Here is an 8754-nt window from a genome sequence, read left to right as displayed (position 1 = left end):
TCCCTGCCACTGCGGGCAATGCAACATGGTCAATCAACCTAACCCGCACACCTTTGCATTGTGCGCTGGGTGCTCGGTTTCTCTCCACACACGCAGACACGTCTTCAAGACAGAAATTGATAAATTCTTGATTTCTCGAGGAATTAAGGGCTATGGGGAGAGAGCGGGTAAATGGAGTTGAAATCAACCATGATTGAATGGTGGAGTGGACTCGATGGGCCGAATGGCCTTACTTCCGCTCCTATGTCTTATGGTCTTATGGTCTTATGAATGTTCAAACTCCACACAGACAGTGACCCGTATTGAATTCTGCACCAATGCGCTGTGAGCCAGCAATGCTACCTAATGTGCCACAGTGTCAGAAAAGACACAGAGGGCAGGGAGTCTCCCTACCGATGTCACCCACTGAGTTATCGTTCACAATTTAAACAAATATTAGGTCGATGAGAGTCGTGATTCCTATGGATTGAAGGAACGCATCGGTTAGGTTTTTGGAGTCGGACAGAAAGAGAACATGTCCCCTTTTCTTTGTTTTTTGCCATTTTGCTTTCGGCCCACGTCCAATCCTTGATGCCCCTTGTGATCCCTTGCCCTTATATTTTGGCTTATTGTATTCTTGTCTCCTGGACCTTTTCCTTTTTTAAAAATGAATATGATTACTCTTGTTAGTTGTGAATGGCGACGCCGACAAAGTGTTTAAAATAACGCAGTCAAATGCAATTAAAATCTCGTGTGAGTGGAATTAAGATGGAGTTGTGGGGGGAGAGGAGGAAGACAGAGTGATGGTCGAGTTCTGCCGTATTGTAGGTGGTTGGGGGGAGGTAGTTGTTGAGGTGGTGTGTGTCGGGGGAGGGGACGGTTAGGTTGGGGTTTCTGTTTCTGTGGCTTTGGCGTAAATCTTAAGGTAATGTGTGCGCTGGAGAGTTTTTTGTGGCTTTCCTGGCTGGGGAGGTTTTGTGCCTGTTGCGGAGTGAGACTCTGTTTTTTTTGTTTTCTGGGCAGACGGGGATTGGGGTGTGTGGTTTGGTGGTAGCAGGTGGGCTACTGAGGGCAGCTCAGGAGGTTGTGGGGGGAATTCTTGGGGCTTTCCTGATCAGAAAATTGGTGGTTATGTTGTGTTTTGAAGGGTGGTTTGTTGTCTTCCCATGCCTTGACACTTTCGCCGCCCGTGTGTGTCTCCAAGGGTGGACGGGGTGAGGGGGCTCCCGGACCACTTGGGATGGAGTGACCTTTTATTTCTGAATGTTCAATGTTGTGGTGGGCAGGATGGTGTTGTGTGGATTCGGGTGGTATGTGTCGGATTGGTGTGGAGGCATTGGTTGGCGGAGCGAGGGAGTCTACGGGCATCCTCGTTTATTTGGGTGGTTCATGGGTTTGTCATGAGGCAAGAACTTTTGGCAGGACAAAAATGACTTCTGTTACCATTTATTTATTTCTTAATTAGTGTCCCAATAGGCTTACATTAACGATGCAATTAAGTTACTGTGAAAGGGTACACTGAGGGAGAATTTATCACGGACAATCCACATAACATACACATCTTTGGAGTGTGGGAGGAAACCGGAGCACCTGGAGGAAACTCACGCAGACACGGGGAGAACGTGAAAACTCTGCACAATGGTCCAAGTCAAGCCGGGTCTCTGACGCCGTGAGACAGCACTGCTTACCACGGTGCCACCGTCCCGGCCCATAAATTAATGATTTCACATGTATTGTATCATTTTAAAGTGATCCAGTGGGTTAGTTGTTGCCCTTCTTAGGAGAGTTTCATCTGTCAGTTATTGTGTGTTACTCTGTGACCAGGGTTCGTTCCATTGTTCAAGGTGATTCAAAGAATATAGACATTCGCATGTTTAAGGGAGAGCCCGTTTGTTAGTTGCGACAAGCTATCCTGTGTCCAGGTTTGTCCTATTGATTCGGGTGATCGAATACTTAATGATTGATATTTTTCCGAGACCTGCCCGTGGATTGTACAGAGTCGCCATGTGGCCATTCTGTCCTCCATTTTATATCTTACATGAAAAAAATACAGATTTATATTTTGTTTTAGTGGTTTACACTTCGCCGAGTCGATTATTTCTACCGTTCTTTTAGGTCCCTATGTGTTTTGGATTAGCCCCATTGATTAAGGTGAACCTATGTCAATCCGCGGACCGTGTCCAGGGCACACGGTCTGAGAGTCTTTATTTTTGTGTGGATGTGGAAAATTCACTCACCCTAGGGCTGTAGGATGCCAAGGCCAGATCCAGCTGAGGTTCATTTAGCTCCCATTCGTCCCACTTCCAAGGCTGGCGGTGGATAGTGTCAGGCCATTCTTACATTTCCTCTCCAGTAGAGTCCCAACTGGGGTTTAATCTTGCTTATTTAGCTTGCATCCCGACCGGTTTCGCTGCTTCCTTACGCTTCATCAAGGGAAGGGAGAGTTGTTCTCACTGTCCTGTCCTTCGTGTGCTTTTCGTGGCCTTTTCGGATAGTGTGTCGTCCAGCAATTTTGGGGTGAGTGAGTGCTCTGTGTTCAGCTCGTGTTCCGTGCTACCTCTGCGGGTAAAGGAAGTTTCCCCTCTCCACCTGTACTGCATATGGCCTTAAGTAGCGCCAATTCTTGTCCCGGAGTGACAGGAAGCTGTTGAAACGCATTGGTTCTCTGTAGCTTTTGAATTCACCCCTTCCCAATCATTGACTGACAGGGAAACGGTGTGCTGTGTTCTCAGTTTTGTGTTCCCTCAATCTATGGTTCTGTGGTTAGGGCGGGTTGAGGATGTTTTTTGCTTGGATGGGCGGGTGTTTGTTTTTTTGGTTCTGCTTTCGAATCTCTGTTGTCCCCTTATGCCCTGTGTGGTAACCTCTTTTAATATTTTGGTTCCTGGTTCAGTCCTTGCGTTGCATTCCTGGTATTTGTGGGGGAGGGATATTCCTTTTTCCCTCTGTGATATTCTGTGCCAGTGGTGGTCTCTTGGTCTCTTTTTGGAGGCTTTGGCAGTGTCTGGCAGTCAATAAGTCTTCAAGTGTGGTTGCCTCTCGTCCTTGTATATGGTCTGGTCAGGAGCGTGGAGGGTAAGGGAGCGAAGCTTCTTCCTGGTTTTTCTTATTGATTCGTGAGGGGGAAAGTGGGAGGGTCGAGGTGAACCAAGCAGAGGGTTGGTGGGACATCTTTTGTAATGGTGTTGGGCTTGGGTAGTGGGGTTTTATTTGTGGGGCAGGGTGTCTTTTTGATGGTTTTGGGTACGTGTAGTGCTGTGGGGGGGGGGGCGTGGGGGTGGGTGCTTCGTATCATCTGGGTGGTGTTGTGTTCTGGGGGATGCAATGAATCTTTTTGTCTGTAGCTCAGGGAGAGATTATTCTCTGTCGACGAGACTATTTGCTTTTTAAGTGGTGGAATATCTTCTTTGTTTCATTTTGGATTATTTCCTTTCCCCTTTTTAAAGTCCGTATTCTTGTTTTTTTTATTGGCTTTATGTCACCGAGGGTTAGGGTTAATGTTAGGGTTCGGATTAGTTAGTTATTTCGGGTTGGGGTTAGTTTTAGTGTCAAGGTTAGAGTTAGGGTTCGGGTTACAATGTGCAAACTCCACACAGACAGTGACCGGAGGCCGGAATTGGACCCGGGTCCCTGGCGCTGTGACGCAACAGTGCTAACCATTGTGTCACCTTGCCGTTGTTGCAATAATCTCTTTGTTCTTTTAAATTTAATTAATGCGAAAGATCAAGCAACCTAATTATCTCCCTGGAGCATGACATCGCGTATAAATGTAACAATTTTTCAATGTAGTGCAGACCGCGATCAGCGCTTCTGTAAGAAATGCATGGAATACCAGAAGGTCTGGTGTTTGCCATTTATTATCCAGTCATAGCAGCTATTGGAGTTTCAGGTAAAATATCTCAGTTATTTAGTTGCTGGCGAAAAATATTGTTTGGTTGCATTAATTCCTCCACTTTATTACCACCTTATCTCAACAGCACCAAGTTCCTCCTCTCATTGAAAGGGATATAGGTTTCCCCGTCAAAGTTCTGTTTTCTGCCCTTTAACGTATTCCTCGAAAATGTCCCGTTTCTACTTCAGCAGACAATTCCTTATTTGGCATTATAATTTAACTATTCCCTGACATAATTTTTCGATGTTCATTCCATAAATTCTACAAATTTAACGGTATAATTTTACGTCCTCCCCACCGTAGTTTCTTCACATTAAATACATGATTTCACCGTGTTAACCTTATACAACCGTGCTGTGACAGGTACCATTTCATCAGTTGGTAATATAACCTGTCCCATTCACCAGTAACATCTGACAGTCGAAGTTTTACTGTGTTATTCATTCTGATTTACATTTCCGTTCTGTTATAATGGTTAAACACAATTCAATTTTGTTATTTATGTTTTGTTATTTATGTTTTTTGTTTATAAAGTTATTATGATTGTTGTGTTGGCGTTGACAATATTCCTTTGGGCGAATTCTCAAACTGAGCAGCAGAGGTACACTGTGGTTGGCACTGCTGCCTCATAGCACAATAAACAGGGGGTCAATTCCAGAGATGTGTTGTCTGAGTGGAGTTTGCATATTCTTCGCATGTGTGCGTGAGGGTTTCCTCCAGGTGCCCAGAATACAAAACTGCGCAAGTTATGTAGATTTGCCGCGTAAAGAAGCACCTTAATGCCCATGGATGTGTACGTTAGTTGGATTAGCAATGGTAAATGCGCGGGATTACAGGGACAGGGCGGACAGAAGGGCATGGATGGGATGTTAGAATAGAATAGAAACCCTACAGTGCAGAAGGAGGCCATTCGGCCCATCGAGTCTGCACCGACCACAATCCCACCCAGGCCCTACCCCCACATATTTACCCACTAATCCCTCTAACCTACGCATCCCAGGACTCTAAGGGGCAATTTTTAACCTGGCCAAACAACCTAACCCGCACATCTTTGGACTGTGGGAGGAAACCGGAGCACCCGGAGGAAACCCACGCAGACACGAGGAGAATGTGCAAACTCCACACAGACAGTGACCCGAGCCGGGAACCGAACCCGGGACCCTGGAGCTGTGAAGCAGCAGTGCTAACCACTGTGCTACCGTGCCGCCCGTTGTTCTGACCGAACGTCAGGGATGGATATGTAGAAGGCTGAAATAATGCAAACAGTTACCCTTTGATGAATGATTGTTATTTATCCCGAACTAACAACAATCTGTGCCTGCTCCCAGTGCCAAACACTCATTGGCTCAGCCCGGGAATCATATTTCACATTTGCTGCTCCTGATTGCTTGATTCCTTTCTGTCCCAGAACCCAGCATCGTTTCAAATTGTTCTGTTCTCTGCAAAGAGTCAAGCAAAGTAACTCGTCAAATCTCTCGTTTTATATTTCACCGGATATTTCAGATGATTATCAGGGATACAATTCAGTCTTGGCGCTGCTTCCTAAATCTGCAAGTTCCGACAACTGCTAACAATTGTCCTTTTATTTGCCTTTGTTTGAGGATTTATTCGAGAAAATTCACTGCAAACGTTTCCAAAAGTAAATAATTTTGCTGTCATTCATGGAGCCATATTTAATACGCATTGAAATATAATCCGTGACCATATTAACTTCCGCACTTATTATTGGATATTTTCCAATTTATCTTCTCCAATATTTTTGAATTACTTGTTTACATGTCATTGTATTGTGCATTTAATTATTCAGTTTTGGTTTTGATATTCTTTCCATTTCGCATTATTCCTCTCTCAGTTCTCATTAAAAATACAGTCACTTTCGTTAACATTCCTTATTATTAATAAAGATATTGTTATTAAGCAGAAACAAGTGTCCCTGAGATCAGGTATAAATTTTGCATACATCACACAGAATGCAACATCATGGATTGTTTTGTTGCGATGAATGTTCCACTTCCCATGCTTCGTCATGCACAAATTCTCACAATCTCTTTCCCTCTATTACAGCTAACACAGCAGTGATTTTGGTCCTCGCAAGAAAAAGTTGTGGTCTCTCCAGATGTATCACGTATTACCTTGTGTCCATAGCGGTGGTGGATCTCCTGCTCATAATATCTGCTGTGATATTAAACCGGATTGCGGGAATCTTTTTTCCATTGAGCTTTTTGTCTGTAACACCAGTTTGCAGCGTCCGTACAGTCCTACATTCTACCGCCATGGACAACTCTGTCTGGTTAACCGTCGCTTTCACGTTTGATAGATTTGTGGCTATTTGTTGCCAGAAGCTCAAAGTTAAATATTGTAATGAAAATGTGGCCACGTGGGTCATTGGAATCGTGTCCACACTCGCCTGTGTAAAAAATGTCTTTGTGTACTTTATTTATGAACCCCTGTACATAATTAACGATGTACCCTGGTTCGGCAACGTAAAGTTAATATTTTACACATCCCCTTTCTGGGCTGCTTATGACTTGATGCGTTGTATTGTCACTCCTATCCTTCCATTCATTTTGATTTTGCTGCTGAATGCTCTTACTGTAAGACACATTCTAGCGGCCAATAGAGCCCGCAGGAGACTCCGGGCCCAGAACAATGGAAAGAATCAGAGTGACCCAGAGGTGGAGAAGCGGAAAAAGTCCATTGTTTTACTCTTCACCATTTCGGGAAATTTCATCCTGTTATACTTGTTATTTTTTATAACTATCATCTATGTCCGAATTGCGAAAGGTACGTATTTCTCAGGTTCTGGTTTCAGTAATACATTTAATCTTGAGGAAACTGGATATATGCTTCTGTTTTTGTGTTCCTGCATTAACCCATTGATTTATGCTGGGACTCAGAGTAAAATCAGAGCCGAGTTAAAGAATTTGGTGAAATATCCACTCAAACAATGTGTTAATTTTTAAAAATTTTGCGCATAGGCTGAACTAATGTGAATGTTATTTATTCTCAGTCAACGAAATGTTCCTTTCCGTCCGTTCATTCCTCCGTCCGTCCTTCTCCCTCTCCCCATCCATCCATCCGTCCGTTGGCCCGTCCATCCGCCCATCCATTCATCCGTCCATCCATTCATCCGTCCATCCGTCCGTCCGTCCGTCCGTCCATCCGTCCGTCCATCCATCCGTCCGTCCATCCGTCCGTCCATCCGTCCGTCCGTCCGTCCGTCCATCCATCCATCCATGCACCCATCCATCCATCCATCCATCCATCCATCCATCCATCCATCCATCCGTCCGTCCGTCCGTCCGTCCGTCCATCCGTCCATCCATGTCTCTAACCATCTATCTATTCATCTCTCTCTCTCTTCTCTCTCTCTCTCTCTACCTCGTTATCTATCTATTTGTCTGTCACATTTCACCATTATCGAGTGAGAGTGTGCAACCTTTTAAGAGGAGAGATTGCCTTTGAAAGCAACGCAGTGCTTTGGATAGTGGTGCAGCGTGCTTCTGGGTGTGGAACATTTCTGGTGAATTAAGACTGCAAAGTACGAACGATTGAGATGTTGTTGCAAGGTAAAATCTGTCTGGTAATAGGTCAGATTTTACCGTTTACACTGCCAGTGATTTACGAAACTTTTCCCTCACTCCGAATTGTAAAGTACTTGGAAATATTTCTTTCCTGTTTCGAACCATCAGAGAGAAAGTGATAATTGTACTGCAACGTTCGTTGTTTGAAAATAATCCACAGCTCAGTTTCGTGACAAATGTGCGAAGAATTCTGAAAGCCCAATCACTCTGAAATTGATAACATTTGGAAATGTTTTTGTAAAAATAAAATACTACTGATGCTGGAATCTGAAACACAAACAGAAAATAACGGAAAATCTCAGCAGGTCTGCCAGCACTTGTGATGAGAGAATCGAGCCGTTGTGTCGAATCAGGAAGTCCGACGAAGGGTCATCCAGACTTGAAATGTTGGTTCCACTCTCTCTCCACAGATGCTATCATACCGGCTGAGTTTTTCCAGAAATTTCTGTTTTTCTGGTAAATATTCCTGCCCCAGATCGAACAGGAACCCTTTCGCGTGTAAAGCGACCGTGATACTCACGACACTACAGAAACGCTCCGATGCCCTGATATTCAGAAACTGACGCCACAAACACGTCAATTGCCCACAGCAACTGTGATTTACATTGTGTCTGCTGGTATCTCAAATTAATCAGGTAACGGGGAAGTGGTGGAAAGGATATTGAAAGAAGGAACATTGAATTAAAATTGTATCGAAATTAAAGACCAGTACACCATTCCTATATTACTGACTCTGAAATACAAATGAATGCCATCATTTAACTACTTCGTTAAGGAACTAATTTGGAATTAATCTGTATTATTGCAGTGCTGTTAATAAAGTCAGTAATAGACAGTCTGTTGCTGGGAGTTTGATTATCTGCTGTCTGAAACCAAAATATTCAATATTCCACAGGACCAGGCTGAGGAGAAGGCAGTTGGTTTGTTCACTACATTTATTTATTTATTTTAAGTTAAATTTGTGTAAAAAATCGGAGGTTTTTTTTAAAACAGGAAGTGGGCCCAGCAGGAGTCTGGGAAGGTTTTTGGAGGGTTTAAAAGTGCTTAACTTGCAGTTTTCAGCCTCATTAGCGGGCAGCAGAGTGAGCAGGAGGCAGAGTGAAAGCTGTAGGGCTTTGGCTCACAGGGCTTGGGCGAGCAGGGGTGAGTTAATTCATTTTTTGCTGTTTCTACCTGGTACTGGCAAGGTATCTAGAGGGGATGGGTGTGAAGGCAGTGCAATGTTCCTCTTGCACTATGTTCGAGGTGAGGGACGACGTCAGTGTCCCTGCTGATTATACCTGTGAGAAGTGCATCCAT

This window comes from Mustelus asterias, unplaced genomic scaffold (assembly GCF_964213995.1).
Source record: "Mustelus asterias unplaced genomic scaffold, sMusAst1.hap1.1 HAP1_SCAFFOLD_77, whole genome shotgun sequence".
Taxonomy (NCBI): Eukaryota; Metazoa; Chordata; class Chondrichthyes; order Carcharhiniformes; family Triakidae; genus Mustelus; species Mustelus asterias.
The sequence above is the reverse complement of the archived record's forward strand: the minus strand, read 5'-3'. Positions refer to the sequence as shown.